The sequence below is a fragment of the Eubalaena glacialis genome, chromosome 5 (assembly GCF_028564815.1).
Source record: "Eubalaena glacialis isolate mEubGla1 chromosome 5, mEubGla1.1.hap2.+ XY, whole genome shotgun sequence".
Classification (NCBI taxonomy): Eukaryota; Metazoa; Chordata; class Mammalia; order Artiodactyla; family Balaenidae; genus Eubalaena; species Eubalaena glacialis.
Genome location: NC_083720.1, coordinates 19,387,959 through 19,413,262, shown reverse-complemented (window position 1 = coordinate 19,413,262; position 25,304 = coordinate 19,387,959). Strand labels below are relative to the sequence as shown.

General features: G+C 39.0%; 1 pseudogene; it reads right to left on the bottom strand.

Moving 5' to 3' along the window:
* Positions 1-9,422: 9,422 nt before the first annotated feature.
* The window catches only part of LOC133091747 (uncharacterized), a 33,462-nt pseudogene continuing 17,580 nt past the window's right edge, over positions 9,423-25,304 (bottom strand).

The following is a 25,304-nucleotide window of genomic DNA, read 5'->3' as shown; positions in this document are numbered from 1 at the left end:
CTCTCTCTCCCTCTTTCTTTCCCATATAGGTGTTTTAAATTTTTATGTCAAAAGTTTTTATGACCTTTGGACTTCATATATTTATTAGAAAGACCTTTCACAGTTCCAAGAGTATGCAAGTATCAATTCCTGTTTTTTTTAGAACCTTAATTTTTTTCATAATCAAATATTTGATCTAAATTTAATTCACTCAAAGTTAGCTAGGAATCCAAGTTTTCAGGTAAAATCATTAGCTTTAAAATGTCTGCCATTAAAATATATATTTTTTTAATGTGTGAGCCAAAACAACCTCGGTGGCCAGATTTGGCCGTGAACTGCCATTTCGTGACTTCTAGTTATAAAGATTTCACATAAGAAATTAAACAAGACCGACTGTTTCTGTTACATTGCTGATGGATAAAAGGAGTATATACAGCATGTAATTAAATGCAGGAAAAACTGTATAACTACCTGCTTGAAGGTAATGGCCTTCAAGTTCTATCTCCTGAGGAAGATTACTTAACTGAGATTCTAAGTTTCTTCATCTGCAAAATGGAGATAGTAGTAGGTTTCAGGGAGCATTAATTGTGTTCTGGCCTTGTATGGGGTCTAGCATGTGGGATAAGTCATTAAGTGGTAGTTATATTATGAGGGGTTTTAGTGAATTACAAATATGATCTCTACCACTCCAGTAGCCATTTTTGTGGCATGTTCTAAGCTTGTTTCAGAAAGAACTTACTCAATTGGAGATTTGATTAAAGTCAGGTAGTGCTTATGGGGTCCCAGTTTGTGTGTGATTTAGTGAGGGACTCTGTTGGAGATATGCAAGAAGCGTTAGACATAGTCTACTTTTAGGAAGTCTCCAGTTTGGTTAGGAAAATTAGACTTTCATTCAGAAAAACAAATGAAAACACAAATAAGGATGCTATAAATAGTACCAAATTGATATGGATATGTGTTAGCTCAAGAAGATAAAGTTGTAGGGGCGATGGAATTGAAGGCCTTGAAGAATGCATAGGATTTGTGTGTACCAAGAAAAGGGCATTCCAGGCTTGGGAAACAGCATGGACAAGACATAGATATGGGATTGCACGTGTCATTGTGCTCCGCTGCAGATGGTGGGGAGAGAGAGAAAGGAGGTGTGAATGGGGACAGAAAGGAAGAGTCCTGGCCAGGGCAGAATTGTGGGAATATGCTGGGACAGACACATTGAACTCAATAAATAGAGAGGGTTACAATTGTGGACTGAGTATTTTGGATGGAGAGGTACAAGAGTCTGTGACAGTGCAAAGTTTGGTCAGAAGGGCTGATCAGTCATTGGGAATTATGGGTGTTCACATGGAAGTTCAAGTTATGGCTATGGATGAGAATGTAAAAGTAGTAATAGCATTTATTGTCACTAACGTAGCCAGCAGTATGTCACTAACATAAAACATGGTTTCAAGAATTGTTTTATCTTACTTAAGCTTATCACTTAAACATTACAACTGTAGTAAGTTAGGTGATATTATTCTTATTTTACAGATGAAAACATTGAGATATAGAGAGGTTAAGAGACTTGCTCTGGAAGAGAGAAATGTCTTCAATAACACTAAAGGGTCTGTCTCTTTGGGATCTTCTTTAGAAGAGCCACTCATAAAAGTCAATCCAGACAGAGGCCACATTTCAAAGTATAGACACCAAGCTCTCACCCTCTTTTGAATGCACTTTAGGACATAGGTCAAGATGAGAATGGGGTCACAGTGTCTTGGTGACATCTGTGTCCTCACCATATGATGTATCCAGTAACCTTTCAGAGGATTAGAAATGTGAAACAACAAGGCCCACAGAGCAGGAAAAGTCTATTCAAGTGAAAAATTGTTCATTTTTGACTCAGTGATTTTCTCTGGTCCTTGAGTCATGATTGCTTAATGCTGCCAGGTGCTTCAATAATTCCCTCTTTCCTTTTTTTGACTAGTGGGTACTTTCTCTCAGTTTTCCTTTTCAGTTTTGGGGATTTTTCAGATTGTAATTTACTACAAGGGAGATAAAACCATTGATTTTTATAACTATATAACATTTCGGTAAATCAAGTCAAAGAATAACCAAGAATCTTGTCCAAGACAACAAAGTTAATCTCTCTTAGCAATAGGACTAAAATGTCTTAACATTCCTCTTTGGATTTTTATTATCCAAGCACATTTAAAGCATCAGCTTCTGGGATATTGTGCTAACTTCCTTCGTGAGAACCAATAAATGCAACTTTTATATTCTCAAGTTCATTCTCTTGATATCCCTTGGCCAGTTAAATGGCTATTTGGTAAAAAAAAATTGAGAAGACAGGAAGTCTTACAGATAATTTGCATGAAGTTTACCTCCTCAAAATGCAGTTACGAGAAAGTTCTTTTCTAAAATGAGCAGAAATCTGTTTTCCTAGAATATTGAGTCATGAATCTAAGGCTGAACCGAATCTACAGTTTAATAATGTGAACCCAGAATGAGCCTAGGACCCACTGTTCTACTCCAAGGACAGAGGAGCATAGCCCCCATGACTGTTTTGGATTGCCCTTCTTTTCATTCGTGCTTTCAGAAGAGATAGTGCCAGATGTTTCAAATCTGGAATATGGCCACTTTCTGCCAATGCAAACAGAAACCCTGCTACATATTGTTTTGGGGTTTTTAAAAAGACAACCAAAAAAACAATTTATTTATTTATTTGATGTGCCCATGGTTTCATGAAAATACCTCTTTTGGGTTTGTAAGAATTCATTTGCAGATGCATATTTTTGATAGGTAATTACATTAGCAAACTATTGTTTGCACCCCCATAATATCTATCAAATTTATCAACGTGTCTTCAGCCCCACTGTAGCTACCCAGGTCCAAGCCACTCACTATCATCTCTTGCCTGGACCACTATAATTGCCTCCTGGCTGGGTGTCTAGCAGCCCGAATATTTTTTAAACCAAAAGCCACTTCTTAGCTCTATCCTACTGAAAACCTCCCATGACTTATAAGACCCTAAGTAACCTGGCCTTTGACTACCTTTCCAGTCTTGTTTTGTTCTACTCTTGCCCCTACCCTCTGGCCTCCATTTTGTTTTAAAACTTAACCAAGGTCTTCCTCCCTAACGCTGTTGCACAATTGGTTTCCTCTTCCTGGAAGACTGCCCCTCTCACTTAGTACGGCAGTCTCTTTCTCCTCTTTAGATCTCAACTTAATGTCAGCACCACAGAGAAACCTTCCCTCACCACACTATCTAAGTGGGGCCCACCATTTTTACTCCAGTTCTTTGTCCTGTTTGTTTCTTTTATACCAGTTATATTAATCTGTTTTTTGTTTTCTTTCTATTATTTGTTTTTCTTTCTGGAAAAATTGAAAGCTCTTTGATCACAGGGGCTATCTCTGTTAGTTCACTACCATCCACTTAGCACCTGGTACCATGCCAGGAACACAATGGGTTCTTCTACATATTGATTTCCATGTGTTCCAAAAAGGAACCGCAATGCATTTTTGCTAGTTATTTTTTGAAAATAATAGTTTGAGATCTGATTGTTGTCAACAAACTTGGCTTTGAGAAGACAATCAAGTCTGGGTTGGTGATATAGGTAACTAAGACATTCCTGTGTGTCATCTGAGACACTGGTCTCTAGGCTAAAATGTTAAAGTGCCCTGATTACTCAGTAGATACTTACACTGGTAATATTACAATGATACTTCCATATTCAATTACCAAGGGCTATGGCAAACTCAAATACATTGAGAAGAAAACAATTAAGTTGAGGAAGGGTCTGGCTGTACAGAGAAGGAGGAACAGAAGATGAGAATTTTAATGTCAGCTGGGGATAGAATTGTAAAAAAATGAAATGAGATGAACATCAAAGTGTTGTTATATGGAAAAGATATATGATTCATTCTAAATTGTTCCAAAAGGAGAACTAAGATCAGAAAAACATATTTCAGATGATCATAAAGAAAAACTTGCACAGTTGCCCCAAAATAAAATAAACCTCCTTGTTAAGAACTAAGCTTTTTGTCACAACAAATGTTCGGGCAAGACCAATAACATCTTCAAACATATTAGTGTGAAAATGCTTATGCATAGTGACTTGTACAAAATAAACATTCAATTCATGTTGGTAAATAATTGCAACTATGTGAAGTGATAGAAATGTTAATTAGCTTGATCATGGTAATCATTTCACAATTTATGCACAAGTCAAAACATCACATTGTGCACCATAAACATACATGATTTTTGTCAATTATTCTTCAATAAAACTGGAAAAAATTCATGTTTGGTAAGTAAATGAGTGTATTACTGTGCAAGCTTAGAGCAAGTGGCCACAGAGGTCTAGAAGAATGCTGATACTCCTTGATGTTTCTAGCATCCCCTCTGTACCCATGTGGGAGATACAGAGAGAGAAATCAGCCCTTGTTCCTTGTCTTAACAGAGGATTTTAGAGAAGGTAAAAAGCCCTGAGCAATGTACAAGTTTTCTTAGAGGAGTTGTATGAGTTGGTCCTCAAAGGATTAAGAAAAACAGAATAAAGAGGATGTGACATTTTAGAGAATTAGTACAAAGGTCCAGAGATGAAATTGAACATGACATCAAGGACTGAGTAGGCAAGCTGGTTAGAGTGATGTGCCACCCCCCACCCCGGGGCAGGGAGAAATGAGGCAGCAGGAACATAGGAGCCAGACTGGAGAGTTTGAGTTTGATGCAGGAGACACATGGAAGTTTTGTAAATTATTAAGCAGAGGAGGGACATCATTAGAATGTGTATGAGAAACATTTGCCTGGTAGCTACTCCAGACAGACAAAATAGAGCTGTGCCTTTTAAACTGGGGTGCACTCCCCTCACATTCACACACCAAAATGTTCGCTGAGCGTTCATTTTACTTGAAGATTTGGGGGAAAAGATACTTTAACTTGTAAGTAATTGAAGACATTTCTCTATATCAAACAAATATGATAAAATCTAATACTTCAGAGAAATGACATTCTCTGCATGTTGCAGAATGGCTATAGGTTCTGCTCCAAGGGCCAGCTGGCTCTCTTGGGCTCTCTGTGGCAGTCGGTCCTTGGATGGGAAAGTGTGAACAGCCTACAAGAGTAAGTGAAAGAGCAGAAGACCATGCCCGATTAATCAACACTGAGAATGTGCTGCGCTGGGCACTATGCTAAGTGTTGGGGGTAGAGAGGTGAAGGCAGCGCTGCCCTGGAGTAACTGTTCACCTCGTGGAGGAGACAGGTCCATAAACAGATAATCTCAATATATCTTGGAAACCAGTAAAAACCAACTATGCACAGAATGGGGCCCTGGGTATGTTAGAGGAAGCAACTAGAGAATATAGCAGCAAATTGAATGCAGAGGCTACAAGGGATGAAACAAAGACCAGACCAAGACTTCTGTCCTGGGAGGCCCAAAGAATGAAGCTGCTTCTAACAGAAAAGATAGAGATGTGATTAGGTGCCCCAGTGGTGGCTGTTACTAAACAACTTCTGTTTAGTACAACCGAGAACTTATGCCTGGGAAGAAAACAGCACATGAGAAAGACAAACACCCACTTAGAGAACTTGTTTGCACCCACACTGTCTGACCTCGCTCTGCAGCTCTCCCACCTACCTGTGTTCATGAACTCATTTCCATCAGTGGTTCTAAGACCCAAGTTCTGATACTTTCCAATTTTTAACTTACCCTGCCTTTTGAGAAGAAAACCAGTTGAAAACTCCAGAATAACCTTTTCAATAAAGAACCCAGAATCCTGCAGCTTCTGATAAGAATTAGAATAAAGATCTAATTCATAGAAATGTAATATACCTTGCTGAAGTTAGTACTTGAACTATATGTGTGACAATTTTTTCAAAGAAAAAATTGTAGCAAACTCAAAATACAGTTCCTACCTCTCTTATAGAACAGTGGTTTACATTCATCAAATTGAATTGAATTGAATACCAGTGGCACACTGGTAAATGAAGTCATTGGTTATTAATAATGGTTTTTGAGTATTGATAATAATCACGAGTAACTAGATATTGCTACTAGCTAACATTTATTGAATGTTTAGTACAAGCTAGGCACTCTTCTAGATCAGCAATGGTGCAAGAGATTAATTCATTTAATTGTCACACAACCAAATTTGGTGGATATCATTATTATCTGTGTTTTATGGAGCAGGAGAGGTGAAGATATTTGTCCAAAGTAATACAGAATGTGGCAGAAGCTGGATTGTTTAAGAACTCCACAGCTTAAATGCTTAAACACTGTACTTCACTCCCTAACAATACTAATAATCATTGCAAATGATTTATATATTTTTTTAAAAATGGTTATCCCTATGTGGCTTTCTCAGTAGACATTCCCTTGAGTAGGAGAGAGAGAGAGAGAACAAGCAGGTTACACTGAGAACACCAGGAGTTGCACCCCATCTCAGGTAAACCCATAGGAGTATATGATGCCCAGGCACATCATCTGGGTGTACATCTCAGTAGAAAAAAAAAACATTTCAGCCTTCTGACATAGCAAATGAACTGATGCTCAGTTAAACCCTGCTCCAGCATTTGCGAAAACTCAGGGAGCAACTTTTTATGTGTATTGCCAATAAACAGGAACATGTAGCACATTTTTGAGCAACTTTTTATGTGTATTGCCAATAAATAGGAACATGTACCACATTTTTGAGCAAATTTATCTCAGAGGATTTCAGAAACTATGGGCCAACTTTAGATGGGTATTTCAAGCTATGAGCAGATCACCCTCAGCAATCAGTCCTTTGGAGACTGCATCAGACCTGGTTTATGCACCTCCCAAATTTACTCAGCCCTGCCTGCCCTCTGAGTTCTCACTGTTCTCACTGCTTGGTCAGTGGAGTGCCTTGGCCACCACTGTCACCTAATACCACTTGCTGTCACTGCCTCCTCAGAGTGATTGCTGGACTCTTTGTTGGGCCTGTTGGGAACACAGACAGGATCTAACCAGACCTACAGAGGATCTGGCCTCTCCCATCACTGTGGTCTCAAATGAAGCATCTTACTGTAAGGCATGGTATCCAGCTTCTCCAGAAGCTGCCTGGACAAATCAGGGCTGTACAACCAAGAACTGCAGGAGAGTTACTGTTCCATGTGGCAAACTTTGACCATTGAGGCATGGAAGATAGAAAGGTGTTGGCTGATAATTCCTCTCCTTGATGAACTGTTTTAAAGCACTGTGGTTCCAAAGAAATATAACCTATGCAACTGAGCAGTCAACAGTGTTTCCTTATGAAACTGGCCAGCTTGTTAATGCAACAACTTGTATTTGCTTTCTCTCCTTTCCTGCCTCATGTTCCTTTTCCCCTCACTTTTGCTGCCCTTAGATTGTACCACCTAGTAAAGCCTTTACACATAAACTTTGCCTCAGGTTTTGTTTTCTGGGGAACTTGGGCTAAGTCAAACTAATTATCCACTATATAAATGGCTATTGATCTTTTGCACACATGTGCCTTCAGATAATCCCTCTCTTAAGAAACTTCCTGCTCCTGAAATTCTACCATTTCATTTTTCTCTTTCAGCCATTCCCAAAGTATTGGTTGTATAGGATATACATTGTATATGTTATCATATTATCAAGTTATCATATGACTTATTATCATATGTTATCAGATTACCATATGATTTATTCCTTTGGTCTATTAGTATGGCGACTTACATTAATTTTTTGAATGTTAAACCAACCTTGCATTCATAGGGTAAACATCACTTGGTCATGATGTATTATCATTTTTATATCTTGCTGGATTTGATTTGTAAATATTTTGTTCAGGTTTTTTTCATTTGTGTTCATGGGGGATATTGATCTATATTTTTTCTTTTCTTGTGTCTGTCTGATTTTGGTATCAGAGTAATAATGGCCTTGTAAAATGAGTTTGGAAGTGTTTCCTCCTCCTTAACTTTCTGACAGAGATTCTATTAAATATTTAATAGAATTATCCAGTGAAGAATTTGGGCTTGACATTTTCTTTATGGGAAAGCTTATGACTCTGAATTCAATTTTTTTTGTAGATATAGGACTTCTCAGTTTCCTATTTCTTCTTGCAAGGGTTTTAGTAATTTTTGTCTTTCAAGAAACTTATCCATTTCATCTGGTTGTCAAAATTTTGGGCATAAAGTTGTTTTATAACATTTCCTATTACCTTTTAATATCTATAGGATCTGTATTGGTGTTTCCTTTTACATTTTTTATTTTGGCGATTTGAATTTTCTGTCTTTTTTGTCTTGATTATTATAGCTAGAGGTTTATGAATTTTGTTGATTTTTTAAAGAGCCAACTCTTGGTTTCATTGATTTTATCTATAGTTTCTTCATTTTATATTTGAATGATTTCTGCTCTTGAATTTATTACTTCCTTCTTTGTACTTACCAGCCAGTGAGGAAACAGTTTTCAAAAGGGAGACTAGTGGATTCATTTGCAACTCTGAGGAAAGTCCACCAGACTATCTCTAATACCACTTGGGCCTTTATGGTAACAAATGGTACAGTTTTTTGAAAATAAACTAAGAAATTACTTTCTGATTATCTGAGGGACTAGCATTCTGGTTACTTTAAGGCCCATATGAATGCTGTTTTCTGATGTCTGTTTTTAATTTTTTCTGGCTTTATTGGACTATAATTGCTAAATCACATTGTATAAATTTAAGGTGTACAATATGATGATTTGATATACATATATATTGTGAAATGACTACCACAATAAGGTTAGTTAACACATCTATCACCTCACATAGTTACCTTGTGTGTGTGTGTGTGTGTGTGTGTCTGTGTGTGTGTGTGGTGAGAACATTTAAAATCTACTCATTTCAAGTATCCATTACAGTATCGTTAACTATCGTCACCATGCTGTACGTTAGATTAAATGTTTTAAAGGTTGGAATTAGAGGAAATAAGAAAAATTAGTGTGGAAGAGAGGGAGACTTGGGCAAATAATTTTTACAGATGAAAATTAGGTCTCTAAATGAACCCTTTCTAATTTTTTTAAGTCCTTTAAAAATTTTGGCTTATTTGTGAGAAATGAACAGTACTCCCCCTAAAAGTCCTGTGTCTATAAGAGGAAAGATCCTAGGTTACTGTCTCTGTTATTGTTAATTTTTAGAATAGTTTAACTTGACTAAATCCCATTTAATTGAAGTACCTTTTGGATATACAGCTTGCTTCCTCTCCCTACTCTTTCCCTCACAATCATTTCTGTCCAATAAGGAGAAATAGAAATTTACTAAAAAGAACATCAGGGCTAAAGGAGAAATCTCCAACATATACCCTGTGGAATTTTAGAAAATATGTGTATGGCATGTTGTCAAAGGGAGATGTTGATATCAGACTGGCTTCAAAGCCTAGCTGTAGCTAAATGGTCTTGGGCAAGGTATTACCCTCTCTGTGCTTCAACTTCCTCTACTGTAAAAAGGAAATGATAATACCCACCTCAAGTTTACTGTGAGTTCATGTATATGAAGTGCTTAATAAAGTGATCATAGGGAATTCCTCATGAGGCCATAGGTGCAAGCTGGGAGAGAGGCAGCAATGTAGCAGGAGCAGAAGCCATAGGTATTTGGGTACTTCTTATAACTTACTTGTGCCTTCAGGACCTGCTCAGACTTGATCACGTATATACCGCTTCCATTTGATTATGGAATGCTGCTGTGCATGCCCAACTTTACAGTTTGGTGGTTCAGAGAAAACCCAGTACATGAGAGGCAGCTCAGGTCACATGGTAACTTGGTGGCCCATGGTTAAGCATTCAGTCTCTACAAAGGCCAAGTAGCAGGCCAAGATCTATTTCTCAGAAGGGGAGTAGTTTCTCTGCAGACGTTGGCAGGGTTTTGCTCCCAAATCCTAAGGGCCTGAGCTGTAATTCACTGATGGGGGCCTGCCAGAGACTCCAAACGGCAGCCCTATCTGCCACTGACACTTCAAGCAACATTGGATCTCCTGGATCATATGGTCCAAGGGGCAGAGCAGCTTGCCCAGCAGACTGGACCTGTTGCAGAGTCTTCTCTTGTTCTGGGCCCCACTCAAAACTAGCAGCTTTTTGGGTCATCTGGTAAATAAGCCAAAGTAACAAATCCAAATGAGGAATATGTTTCCTCTAAAATTCAAAGAGGCCCATCAGGCCTTGTGCCTCTCTTCAGTTGTAGGAAAAGCCAGGTCCAACAACTTATCCTTTACCTTAGATGTGATATGTTGACATGTCCCACCCCGCTGGAACCCTAGAAGTTTCACTAAGGCCCCTGAAGTTTGTCTAATTTACTTCTCACACTCTGGCATGTAAATATCTTACCAATAAGTCTAGAGTAGTTGCTGCTTCTTGCTCACTAGGTCCAATCAGCATCATATCATCAGTGTAACGGACCAGTGTGATATCTTATGGGAGGGAAAGATGATCAAGATCCCTGCAAACTAAATTGTGATATAGGGCTGGAGAGTTAATATACTCCTGAGGTAGGAAGTGAAGGTCTGCTGCTGGCCTTGCCAGTTGAAAGCAAGGTGGTCCTTATTGACAGAGCTGGAGAAAAAGGCATTTTCCAGATTACTAGCTGCCTAGCAGGTACAAGAGGATATGTTAATTTGTTCAAGCGATGAAACCACATCCGGTACAAAACTTTCAATTGGAGTCAATACCTGGTTAAGCTTAGCATTAAACGATGTCATTCTCCAAAATCTTCTGAAGAGGCCAGATAAGCTAGTTGAATGGGGATATGGTGGGAATCACCACCTCTGCATCTCTTGAGTCCTTGATGGCATTAGTCTCTGCAATACCTCCAGCAATGCAGTATTGCTTTTGGCTTACTATTTTCCTAAGTAGACATAGTTCTGGTTGCTTCCACTTGGTCTTTCCCACAATACTAGCCCTCTCTTCACAGGTTAAGGAACTAATGTAGGTAGTTTGGAAGTCCTAGCCACGGCAATCAGAGAAGAAAAAGAAATAAAAGGAATACAAATTGGAAAAGGAGAAGTAAACTGTCATTGTTTGTGGATGACATGATACTATGCATAGATAATCCTAAAGATGCCACCAGAAAACTACTAGAGCTAATCAATGAATTTGGTAAAGTAGCAGGATACAAAATTAATGCACAGAAATCTGTTGCATACCTATACACCAACAGCGAAAGATCAGAAAGAGAAATTAAGGAGACACTCCCATTCACCATTGCAACAAAAAGAATAAAATACCTAGGAATAAACCTACTTAAGGAGGTAAAAGACCTGTACTCAGAAAACTGTAAGACACTGATGAAAGAAATCAAAGATGACACAAACAGATGGAGAGATATACCATGTTCTTGGATTGGAAGAATTAATATTGTGAAAATGGCTATACTACCCAAAGTAATCTACAGATTCAGTGCAATCCCTATCAAATTACCAATGTCACTTTTTACAGAACTAGAACAAAAAATCTTAAAATTTCTATGGAGACACGACAGACCCCGAATAGCCAAAGCAATGTTAAGGGAAAAAAACAGAGCTGGAGGAATCAGGCTCCCTGACTTAGACTATACTACAAAGCTACAGTAATCAAGACAATATGGTACTGGCACAAAAATAGAAATGTAGATCAACGGAACGGGATAGGAAGCCCAGAGATAAACCCACGCACCTATGGTCAACTAATCTATGACAGAGGAGGCAAGGATATACAATGGAGAAAAGACAGTCTCTTCAATAAGTGGTGCTGGGAAAACTGGACAGCTACATGTAGAAGAATGAAATTAGAACACTTCCTAACACCATACACAAAAATAAACTCAAAAGGGATTAAAGACCTAAATGTAAGACCGGACACTATAAAACTCTTAGAGGAAAACATAGGAAGAACACTCTTTGACATAAATCACAGCAAGATCTTTTTTGACCCACCTCCTACAGTGATGGTAATAAAAACAAAAATAAACAAATGGGACTTAATGAAACTTAAAAGCTTTTGCACAGCAAAGGAAACTATAAACAAGATGAAAAGACAACCCTCAGAATGGGAGAAAATATTTGTTTTTCTCTTTCTGACTTACTTCACTCTGTATGATAGTCTCTAGGTCCATCCACGTCTCTACAAATGACCCAATTTCGTTCCTTTTTATGGCTAATATTCCACTGTATATATGCACCACATCTTCTTTATCCATTCATCTGTCAATGGGCATTTAGGTTGCTTCCATGACCTGGCTATTGTAAATAGTGCTGCAATGAACATTGGGGTGCATGTGTCTTTTTGAATTATAGTTTTCTCTGGGTATATGCCCACTAGTGGGATTGCTAGGTCGTATGGCAGTTCTAGTTTTAGTTTTTTAAGGAACCTCCATACTGTTCTCCATAGTGGCTGTATCAATTTACATTCCCACCAACAGTGCAAGGGGGTTCTCTTTTCTCCACACCCTCTCCAGCATTTGTTGTTTGTAGATTTTCTGATGATGCCCTTTCTAACTGGTGTGAGGTGATACCTCATTGTAGTTTTGATTTGCATTTCTCTAATAGTTAATGATGTTGAGCAGCTTTTCATGTGCCTCTTGGCCATCTGTATGTCTTCTTTGGAGAAATGTCTATTTAGGTCTTCTGCCCATTTTTTTGATTGGGTTGTTTGTTTTTTAATATTGAGCTGCATGAGCTGTTCATATATTTTGGAGAGTAATCCTTTGTCCCTTGATTTGTTTGCAAATATTTTCTCCCATTCTGAGGGTTGTCTTTTCATCTTGTTTATAGTTTCCTTTGCTGTGCAAAAGCTTTTAAGTTTCATTAAGTCCCATTTGTTTATTTTTGTTTTTATTACCATCACTGTAGGAGGTGGGTCAAAAAAGATCTTGCTGTGATTTATGTCAAAGAGTGTTCTTCCTATGTTTTCCTCTAAGAGTTTTATAGTGTCCGGTCTTACATTTAGGTCTTTAATCCCTTTTGAGTTTATTTTTGTGTATGGTGTTAGGAAGTGTTCTAATTTCATTCTTCTACATGTAGCTGTCCAGTTTTCCCAGCACCACTTATTGAAGAGATTGTCTTTTCTCCATTGTATATTCTTGCCTCCTTTGTCATAGATTAGTTGACCATAGGTGCGTGGATTTATCTCTGGGCTTTCTATCATGTTCCCTTGATCTATATTATGTTATTTGTAGACTTTTTTTTTTAAGTGCTTATCAATTATTCTCTCAGCTCTCTAAATGAAGGCAACTTGTTGGACTATGTCAATGTTGACAATAGGATGATGTGAATTTTTCTGTTGGTAAAGCAGGAAAAAGGGCCAGCTTGGGACTTGAGATGGTTAAGAAGACTATGTCCATGACTGCATTTGTAGACTTTTTGATGATGGCCATTCTGACAGGTGTGAGGTGATACCTCATTGTGGTTTTGATTGGCATTTCTCTAGTAATTAATTTGCCACATTAAGCATCTTTTCATGTTCCTGTTAGTCATCTGTATATCTTCTTGGGAACATGTCTCTTCAGGTCTTCTGCCCATTTTTTTGATTAAGGTGTTTGCTTGTTTGTTTTTGATATTGAGTTGTATGAGTTGTTTATATATTTTGGATATTAACCCCTTGTCAGTCACATCATTTGCAGATATTTTCTCCCATTCAGGAGGTTGTCTTTTCATTTTGTTGATGGTTTCCTTTGCTGTGCAAAAGCTTTTAAGTTAACTAGGTTCCATTTGTTTACTTTTACTTTTATTTCTTTTGCTTTAGGAGACTGATCCAAGAAAATATTACTATGATTTATGTCAGAGAGTGTTCCACCTATATTCTCTTCTAGGAGTTGTTATGGTTTCAGGTCTTACATTTAGGTCATTAATTCATTTTAAGTTTGTTTGTGTATATTGTGTGAGGAAATGTTCTAGTCTCATTGTTTTACATGTGCCTATCCAGTTTTCCCAGCACCACTTGTTGAAGAGACTTTCTTTTTCCATTGTATATTCTTGCCCCCTTTGTCATAGACTAACTGACCATAGGTGTATAGGTTTATTTCTGGGCTTTCTATTCTGTTCCTTAGGTAAAGTAAGAATTTAGTAGGCATTCTATCCATTTCACTTCTAGGAATACCAAGATCAACTAGCCAACCTCATAGGTCTATGCCACTCAGACTATTCCAATTACTGCTTTGACTCTGCTTTCCATTTACAGTAATCACACCCACCTTGCCTTTGGCTGCTGACTGCTGCCACTTGGTTCCTGCCACCCCAATATCCAGTTACTCCCTGTGTGTTTAGGTTTCTCAATTCAGTGGCTCTAGTTCCCACTGTGAAAAGAGTGATCACAGAGTTCTTAAGGATGTTGGCGCTCTCCTCACAAATTTATTTATCACAGTAATCATGAAAAGTATCTCTCCTGGACTCTCCCAGTGTGGGTGATTAGGTCTTAAGTGACAAATCCACTCTAACATTCCAATCTCTCTAAGCCTAACCCTAACCCTTCCTCTAAATTAAACCAAGGCAGGTTTGGTACTTCCAGCTTGCTCACTGTGGACCAAATTTTGGTCCAACCAAAGAAACCATTAGAGCTCTTTCTAACTCCCCAAGCTGTAACATTAAAGGCAGAATCTCTACTTGGTGAGCCCCTATCGATAAATTCTGCCTGATTCAATATTATGTTCCTTCCACCATTATCCACATTCTTAACATACATTCCTACACATGAACCCTGGATTTCTGCCTGTATAAATTTTAAAACTCAAGTAACTATTTTAACGTGTAGCATATCTCCTCATGGATCACACTTTGCACCCTACCTTCAGGGACTTGCTGGGACATGAGTCTAGTTATAGGTATAGAAGCAAGGATTGGTGGCAGGAGTGGTCCTGAGGAGAATCATCAGTGTCTTGTACAACAACTGCTCAAGGGAGGCCATTACAGTTTCCTCAGGCAATGCAGGGTTAATCCCCTCAGACAGGGGTAGAGAGGCTGCTTCCACTGGAAGTAGGGAAGTGTCTTCCACTGACAAGACTCATCAGAATTTAGGGTCTCAATGTCCGCAGTTCACCAGGGTCTTCCCACACATCTCTATTTCAACTTTCAGGATCCTGCTCCTTCCCAATCAATGTCTCACTTTAACAATAGACATTCTGGAGAGGCTAGGAGTTCAACTTGCATTGTAATTAAGCCAGTCAGTCACAGGATGAGAGTCTGTCCTTGATTTTCAGCAATCTCAACCCTGTGGCTACAGGAAATAAGGATCTCCTTGTGGGCACACAAAGAAACTTTCAGATCATCTATGCAGCGTGCTTGAGCTGGGAATTTGAATCCATGAACCCATCCTTTTCTATCCCAACTTTGTCCAGCAACAATAGGAGCAACCAGCCAACCTCATTCATTATATCCATTATTTTGCCAAAAATGTTTGAAAGTATTATATACACAGTCACCCAGATCCTTGCTTCTTCAAAGTAGTTGATTAGGAGTATCCAATTGTGATATTTATCCTATCTATATAGTTAGATCACACCATGGAGTGTCAGTACTCTTTTTATTACTGGAAATAAAGCCATTAGCATCTTTAAACCTAATCGGAATAGGGAACCAATTCCAGATATCCAGAAATAATTCAGAAAACTGATCCTTAACATTCTGTTCCTCTAGAACACCTCTCAGTACCAAAATCTGTATTAGTCAGGGTTCTCCAGAGAAATAGAACCAATAGGAGATAGATAGATTGATAGATAGATATAGATAGATAGATAGATAAAGACGAAATTGGCTCACATTGGAAGCTGAGAAGTACCTAGATCTACAGTTGGCAAGCTGGAGACTTAGAAGAGCCAATGTATAAGTTCTAGTCTGAAGGCCAAAAAAGACCAATGTCCCAGCTCAAATGGTCAAACAGTTGGAGTACCCTCTTACTCAGCCTTTTTATTCTATGTAGGTCTTCAGTTGATTGGATGAGGCCACATTCATTAGGGAGGACATCTGCTTTTACTCTATCTAGTGACTCAAATTTAATCTCATCCAGAAACATCCTCACAGACACACCCAGAATAATGTTTGAACAAATATCTGGGCATCCTGTGACCTAGTCAAGTTGAGACATAAAATTAATCATCACAGCCATCTTGTTATTTTCATAGATGTTGTCTATAGTATTTGTAGAGTAGATTTAATTCAGGTCCTTATTATTTCTTGCTTAAACTAATGAAACACCTTACAACTAATCTCATGATATTCAACTTCTCTTTCCTTGCATTCATCCCCTAAACTACCACCCAAATTACTTTTAAATAACACAGATAGATAGTGTTTTCCACCCTCATCCCTTTGCCAGAACACTGTAGCAACCTCCAGTGGTTTTCCTAGGCTGCAGGATTCAGTACGATCTCAGTAGCACAGGCAAGAGGAAGTCATCATCTTCCACTCCACGTCTCATGGGGATGCCTACTTATCCTTCTGATGATAAATCAGTGCAATACAATATAGTAGCTATTAGGTTAAACCATGAGAAATTGCCATTTTTTTAGGTTTAAAAAAAAAGGTAAATTGGTAGAATATGATGCAACTTAATCCAATAATATAAAATGAGAAGTATACTTGAAACTTCTCAAGAGCAGAGCCCTGTCTCATTCATCTCAGTTTACCCAGTGGCTAGCATGATTTCTGGCACATCACAGGGCCTAAGGAAATGTTTTCTGAGTTAATGAAACATTTTTATATTAAAGAACACTCAAGAAAATTTTGGAGTATTTAGTGAGTTTTCATTATTTTAGATTTTTCTCTGAGTTTATACACATGACTTTATGTCTTTATTTATTAGAATTACATTCAAAGATTCAAGTTAAAAAAGCAATTATTCTCAGAGTCAAGAAGTATTTCTGGTTCATCTAGACATTTTTAAATGTTCTTAGTCCATATGGAAGGAAAAAATAGAGAATATCTTAAATTTAACTTGAGCTAAGTTTTACTCTATACAATCACTTGAAAAGTAGTTCACCACCTGTGGCCACAAAACTCCCTTTTGAAAATAGTACTTTGGGGTTTGTTGGGATTTTTGCATGACTTTTTTTCTGGCTTTCAGAAAAATGCTAAAAATAAACTGATAGAACTCATGGGAAAAGTGAACCATTATGATCAAGTATAGCCTGTTCAATCCTTGAATGCACTGGAAACATTTCTTAATTTGACTGGAAATAGAAAGTTTTTCAGTAGAGGATCTCTCAGGGCTAATTACAATCAACTTATAGAATTGAAGGGCTGATAGGGACTTTGGGAGATCAATTTATTTACTCTGTCTTCTAGTAGCACAGTGTTTAAACCATCCCCAACAGGTAAGAATCTATCCTATTTTTTAAAAGGTCTGTAAAAAACTTGAAATTTTAAATCGTAAAGGCTTTTATAGACATAAATAGATAGTATATCACCGACAGCAATTTCCAGTAGTATAATTAATCTAACACATGAAATGCCTGGGACATAATAAGTGGTTAATAATTATTGGCTATAATTATTTTTGCATAATTAAGGTGGTTACAAAAAAATAATCACCTTCCTAAGACTAAGAAAATTTGCTTCTTTTAATTAAAAAAAAGCAAAGTGTGTCTACTTATCTATGTAATTATTTTATAACTGGATGGTACACATGAAACACTGGAAAACATATGAGCTATAGAGCTCTTAGGAGATGCGGGTTTAAATTCTAGCTCCTTTAAATTTCATCTTTTTTAAATGAGGACAATTATACAAACCTACCTTGCAAGACTGTTGTGGAGATTAAATATATTATTTTTAAATGTTTTGTACAGCACCTGCCCATTTGGTTCTTCCAAATAGGTCCTATTAATAGTACTAGTACTCAGCTTAAGCATTAACACATGCTTGCAGAAAGAGTGAATGGTGAAGTTACTACACAGTCAGTCTGAAGTGATAAGCATGACTCTACAGAGAGGGTCTCATTTCTTACACTGTTCCTACAAAAGCCGGATGTTCACAAATCAGGTATGTTAAAGTAGATATTCCTCCATTTGAAAGGAGAAGGAATTGTATCACTGGATCAGACAGCTAATCCTCTGAATCACCTAGGGAAACTTCTAAAAATACAGATACTTGACCTCCAAGTCAGACCTAGAAAATCAGCATCTCTGGGGGTGGGGAGAAGAAGGAAGGAATCCTATATTTTAAAAAAACAACAAAAAACAACCTAGGTGATTCCCATGATAAGTCAGTGAGATGACCTCTCTATTCCCTTCAAGATTTAGATTCTGTGATTCTAATCACACCTTCTAAGTGAGTCAGAGCTCAGAATTATTATGCACAATGAGGTAATTTGGTAATTTGTGGTTTCCTGTCTTTAGATTATGGGAGGGGGAAGAATCACATAATGGACATTATCTGATAAATTAATGGAGATTTGTTACAACATAGAAAAATGAAAACTTGCCTAATTAAACCCATAAGCTTTAGATCCCTAATATTCTGATGAATAAAGTGAACAAAGCAGACTGGATTTGAACACTGTAGATATATTCTGTGCCATAAAAAACCCTGACAGGGCTTCCCTGGTGGCGCAGTGGTTGAGAATCTGCCTGCCAATGCAGGGGACACGGGTTCGAGCCCTGGTCTGGGAAGATCCCACATGCCGCGGAGCAACTGGGCCCGTGAGCCACAGCTGCTGAGCCTGCGCATCTGGAGCCTGTGCTCCGCAACAAGAGAGGCCGCGATAGTGAGAGGCCCGCGCACCGCGATGAAGAGTGGTCCCCACTTGCCGCAACTAGAGAAAGCCCTCGCACAGAAACGAAGACCCAACACAGCCATAAATAAATAAAATTAATAATAATAATAATAAATTTAATTTAAAAAAAAAAAAAAAAACCCTGACAAAAAAGGCAAAATACCCAGGGAATGCTCAAGCAAGCCGCAGCCAAGGGAGTGATGGAGAAATAAGCTGAAGGTAATGACAGACACCTTGTTTTACCTCATAACTGAACAACTGCAGTCTCAAGGCTGAATCAATAAAGAAAAAGAATAAGCCGTCATTGAACCAGAATCATATTATATATAGAATTATGGGGGATGATTGCTGTCTGAGGCCCATATGCTCAAGGGAAATGTTGTTAAATTAGAGTTCACAGACGTACTTGATTCAGTCAAAGGAAGAAATCTCATACCAGTTTTGCAATGTGTCTCAGACTAATGCAGCAGATCGTGACCCTCAGGATAAATCACTCTTCTATGGACTAAGAGCAAACTTTTATATTTCCAGCACTGTGTCCGGCTTCCAGAAAGAAACTAGTGTTTATCGTGGCTGTCAGGTTCCAGAAAGCAGACAAAGTTCTCAGTGAAGTCTCCTCACTCTGGGAAAGAAATGAGAGGGTTACCTTTCACTCCTAAATTGATACAGTCAGAACTAAGATATGGGCAATTGACGACACCCGCCCCCCCCTCGCCAGCAACATGTGCCTACTGCGTTGACATACATGGAGTCTGCTCCTTTGTGCCTGGGGTGATGCTGGTCACTCCGTGCACTAACCTTGGGAGGAAGTGGTACCCTAAAGACCTCAAGTCTTAGGAAAACAGTAGAACCACACCATGCTTTCGACCAGGTGTGTAATTTTTTTTTTAATTCTCATTGATTTACATAATAGTAGGTTTCTAGCTACAGGGATATTAACACACTTTAGAAAAGGCAATTACTCACCTAGCACTATCTCCAGGACCTAAATCAGAAAAGCCAATCAGTCACAAGATAGAGAGGAATCTGATTCTTAAGTGTGTGATTTTGGCTGTAGCTCTCAAGTATTTCCTGACTTTACAATGGTACACCATCTAATAATTAGAAAACACTTTCCTTTCACTTGCTAATCCACATCATGATGACCTGTGTCAGGGTTGATAAAACTGAGGTCTGGAGGCTAACATTGACTTCTCTACAGGAAGGAATTCTCAAGGGCTCCATATCCTGTCCTGTTTTTAACTCTGAAATGTATTAACCTATTCACCCCTTGTGAAGATGACACAGAAAAGGAAACGATCAGGTTTTATAACTATTTATAACATTCTGATTCATTCTTGGTCTCAGAGCTCTGTGGGTGTTTACTACAGCTTAGCAACTTTCTCTCATAAAATAATGCTCAGTAAACCTCTTCTTGGACGACAGCCAGGTATAAATGGTCTCAAAGCCCTATTTTGCATCAGTGCACTTGATTGCCTTCGAAAAAGGTGAGGAGCACGCAAAGAGAAATTCCTCCCCCAGAGAGAACCACTAACTGGAAAGGAGTCTTGATTGCTAGTGAATTATTTTCGGTTTCAATTCCTAGATTCAGGGCTGTATTTAAAGAGGCCCACTTAATGGAAGAATTTAAGTCTCGTTGTTGAGTGATTTGGGGGAAAACAAAGCTATTTGTTTTCCAGCTATTTGCATCGTGCTGGGAGCTGTGACAACAAGGGAAGAGGGAAAAAGTGGCTTCCTTAGAGCTCTGTCTTTGGAAGAAGGCGCTGAGTTTTAAAATAGGCGCACAGTGCTTGAATCAGCAATTCTAGCAGTATTTCCTCTCTACGATGAAATTAAGATAGTTTGTCTTATAGGCTTTCCTCACTTTCTCTTTCTTTTTCACACTTACACTGCGTCCCCTTGCTTCAATGCGTTTCCCTTATCTGCTGCTTACCCCGTTCCCTCTTTCTCTTCTCCCTCATCCTTTAAGAACTTTGCAGATGTGGTGCAGCTGGGGATGGTAGAAAAAACATGCTCGTCTGACTTAAAATCCAGGTGGGAAGTAGTCGGGTAGATTCAGGGATTTGGAAGAAAAATCAGTTGGAAACAATCTACTATATTTCCCCAGCATGTAAGAGGATTTCAGTGGAGGTTGAGTCTTGACATTTGGCAAATGGTACAGAAATCTTGGTTTCAGAACTAGGATCCTAAGGTGGCCTGTGACACGATTTTATTGACTAAAGGACAGGCTAGTGTCTTTGGTGTTTAAATTATAACAGGGCATTTGACTGATTGACCTAGGGCTTGTGCACTGGTGACATAAAGAACGTCTTCTTTTATCCCACCTCTCTCCTCTCCTGGCACTAGTTTTTGCATCCAAAGAAAAGCAAGAGAATTGGGGGTGAGGAAGGAGGGAGAAGTTTTTCGGGGTCTGAGCCGCAGTAGAATAAAGAAATTGAGGAAAATGGAATGATGGTATAGCATCTATCCCCTCTCTGGCTCCTAGAACTGGGTTTGAGCTTGGATAATGGAAAGGACGTGGTGCTTGCCCTCTGCTACCCTTTGGACTGAGAAAAAGGGGAAAGCCAGCGAGCAAAGAGCTGTGTTTTGGATAAATTGAGTGACAAAGTACACCAAGTTCGGACTGCTCCCCTCATGGAAACTGGCGTGGCTGAGGTGCCTTAAGGATTGTCAGCTTATGGGGCACTAGAGAAGCACCCTTGGTGTTTCCCTTGATGTTCTCACGAGGGACTCCAGTGATGCTCCTTCCAGCAGCCCTCCAGACTGTAGACACTGGGGGAAAATGTGCCAGATCCAAGACAGATACATGTAAAGTACGCCCTTTGTATTGGTGCTCACAATTAACTGTGGGAGAGTTTGAGGGAGGGTTGAAATCCTGCAATCAAACATAGGGACATAGTAATTTGGAAATTTCTGATTAAGCCTGATGTACACCTGTCAAGAACATCAGAAACTCCCTCTTCATGACCATGTGTGTGTGTGTGTGTGTGTGTGTGTGTGTGTGTGTGTGTTGAAAGCAGTTGGGATTTAATATCTGGTATAATTACATGCAGTGAGGGGCATGTTTATTTTATATTAGTAGATCTTCTTTCTGGCCTTCCTGTTCCTATATAATTTTTTTTACCTTCCTTAATCTTTGGTGATTAAGAATTGGTGGAGACTAGGTCTAACTATGACTTTGTATACTGTAGAGAATATCTTTCACCAAGATTCATTTTAGGAAAATCATTCTAGCACCAGAGATATCTCCATGTTTTTCTCCCCTAAAGCTTGTAATGAATGAGCTCTTGTTTTGCTTTACATACTTTACTTTTTTTTTCTAGTGAAATAAAAGCATGTGATTATAGAGCATTTGAAATTATGGAAATTTAGAAAGAAGGGAAAATAGCACAAATCATGTAATGCCACAGGCCTGTTTTGGAAAGCACCACCATTATTTGCAGGATCGGAGACATGAAGTCTAGTCTACTCACAGACGAGGGCTGAAGTTGGTCCTCAGTTTAATAGTGACAGAAACAGGATTAAAGCAAGATTCCAGCATGCTTCTAACTATATTTTAATAGTGGCCTGCTAGAGACAACAATGACTTTGCTTTTATTATGTAGGCCTTGGAGAGCACCTACCCTTGGGGATTTCAGACCACATGATAGGGAGGGCAACACAGCAAGCTATTGGAGAAACACTGTAGATTCACTGAAGCCCTGCTGTGTTTTGGGCCTGCACAGCAAGCTATACTGTTAAGTGTATATTCTGGACCCCAAAAACCATCTGTTTCTGCCCCTATTTCTGATGGACAAAAGGTATTTCTGTTCTCCCTATCACATTCAGTCCAAAGGAAAATATCAGAAAAATTAATTTACTCCAATCTAAATGTAATAATACCTCTCCCAGAGATGGTTGCAATTTTAAGGAATGACTAAAGGTATAAGTCAAGAGAATTAATTTCTATCTGTAAAGTTTCCAGTATCAGTAAATAAAACATAGAAGCATTGACAGAGGGCCATGGTGTTTATTACACAGAGAAGTAGCTAACTATCTGAGAAGATATCCCACATATTGAGTCCAGGGCAGTCTTCAGGCATTCTAAATCCTAAATGAGTCTTACTGAAGCAATTTGGAGTACTCCATGGATTTTATTTCAGAGACCAGGAACAAGCCCAAGAAAGGCTTGATTAGATTGAAAATAATGATTCATCCATTCAATACACATTCATTGAGCACCTACTGTATGTAATGCTCAATCTTAGAATTTGGAGAAGTTATAAAGGTGTTTAAATTTTATTTCCTGGTCTTAAGGAGTCTTTATTCTAGTAAAGGACACAAAACATATGCACAAATAACTTTAACATAAGGTAAAAAAAAGTGGTGCCACGAGAAAGGTTTTTTGTGTTTATTTTAAGAATGGAGGGTGCTAGAGCATATTATTGAAAGAAGAAGATATGTCAGAGTGAGGGGGTGATTAAAGAGTCAAGAGAAAGATTTTTTGAGAGAATGATGCTCCTGGAGTGAAATGTGGTGGGATCAACTTTGCAGAGGGGCTGGGAAAGAGACATGAAGGGAGGAAGAGCTTGAGTGTGTGTGTGTGTGTGTGTGTGTGTGTGTGTGAGAGAGAGAGAGAGAGAGGGAGATACTGAGAAAATATAATTTGAAGAGGAAGAAAGTATAGGAGGTTTATATTGAGTAGCCTAGGTCTGCATTACATAGGATGGAAAGCTGTTTATTGAGTGTGAAAATGGCAGCAGTGGTGCTGGGGCTTGATAGAAAGGTTTAGAGTAAGTATCCTGAGACTTTATTGGTTCATCTGTTAAAAAAGAGAGCCTTGTCAAGTAGCAGTGATAGCCCAAGCGGGTTGCGTGGCTTTATTGTGGATCCATTCAGCCTTGTGACTTTATTCTAAGATTGAAAGCAAGCGCAAGAAGGAGTGGATGGGGACTTTAACCTAATGGGATTTGGCAAAGAAGGCACAGGTGCAGGAGAGAAAGGAATGGATCAAGAATGCCCATAACAACATCACTAAGAGGATGAACCAGGGGGTGTTGGGGGGAGGGGAGGGGAGGGGAGGGCTTGTGGAGCTAAAAGAGCCAGAGGACCTGAGAGGGCCTGGTGCAGGTACCTCTCCCTGACATGTTTATCTAAGCTCTACCTAGTGATTTCCTCTACTCTGCCCTGTGGGTGAGTCCCTTTACATCTAAACTTCTTCAGTAGGAGAGAAAGTGGGTGAGTGTGGTGACAAGGTTCCAGAATCTTAATAACACAGTGGCTGAATTTCAATGCAGCTAGACTTCCTATAGATACAATTCATGGGGAAAAAAATCCTCTCCCACTTACATTTTTTAAAATGTGAACAAACACTGCAAAGCAAAGCCCTATATCTATATAACAGTAAGTCCCGTTGTTAAAAAATACAGAAAAGATGATTAAATAAATAAAAACACTTAGGAACAATTAGGCACTTTACAAATTCTTAGCTGTCATCAATCATTATTTAATCTTACGCTGTTTTCCTTGTGCTTGTGTAGATTTTTTTCTCTTCACCTTGAATGTTTATACTTAAAATCAAAAACCATTACAGAATTGAAAAGCCTATACCAGGAGTCAATATATCTTTGACCTTTATTTTGCTATGGGCTTTAACTTCCCTGAAATGGGGATTTTCTTTTTTTTTTTTTTTTTTTACTCTTGATTGGTTCTTTCTTTGTGTTCTAAAATGAGGAAGAAACTGTTTTTCTTCACGGCCATTTCTGAAAGAGAACAGATGAAGTCACTAATTAAAACCCTGTCTTCTCCCCAGTCAAGGTTTCTAGTTCCTTTTTTCTTTTTGGAAAGGACATCCTTCTGTCCCCACCTCCCAGTCAACATCCTTTAATGGTTATCCCCTGAGGGCTGCTATAGCTTCACTTCCATGGATGAATGCTAACATGGAATTTTGGTTGTAAAGTTAAACTTACCAGAACATGACTTTGAAGGAGAGAATTCACCAAGCTCTTAAGGCAGAGCTTAAGTCCCAGGTAGACTTGTCCCGGTGGATGAATCCCTCCCCGAGCTGTGGGCCATTTAGGAATCAAAGGCTCTGCCTAGGACACCTTCGGGAGTGTTGCCCTTGGCCCTAGCTCCTTCTGGCTGATTTAACAGTGGTGGGCCTCCCGTTGCGCAGATCCTGCTGTAACCAGCACGCCATGCCAGGTCCTGCCATGCTGAGGTCTCGTCAATGCTCAGATCGATTGATTGATTGTGTAGGTGACACTTAAAAAGAGCCTTTATTTTAAAAATTCATTTAAAATAGTCAGTAAAAAGGATAGGGGTCAAAACTGAAACCATGACTTTTCCCTGAGAAGTAGCAGACAGCCCCAAGCTTGGCTCCTGGTTCCCTCACTTACTCTGTGAACCTAGGCTGGGTGCCAGGCTCATGAGAAATCTCGACTCTGTCGGCGGCTCCTTCGCTTTTCCTCCCAGTGCCACCTTTCGGGAAAACCGAGCGAAGCACTGAGCGTGCCAGCTTTGTGGAGTGAAGTCACTTTGAGGGGAGGCGGGTAAAGGACTTTGTGCCCTGACCCTTGCTCTCCTCTTTTGGTCTCAGAGCGGGACTCACCTCACTGTGGGGGGACCCTCCCAGGAGCATGAGATTGGTATTGTGGTACGGTCTCCTCCAGAAAGTGGCTGGGCTTCTCCAGGGCCCTGAAC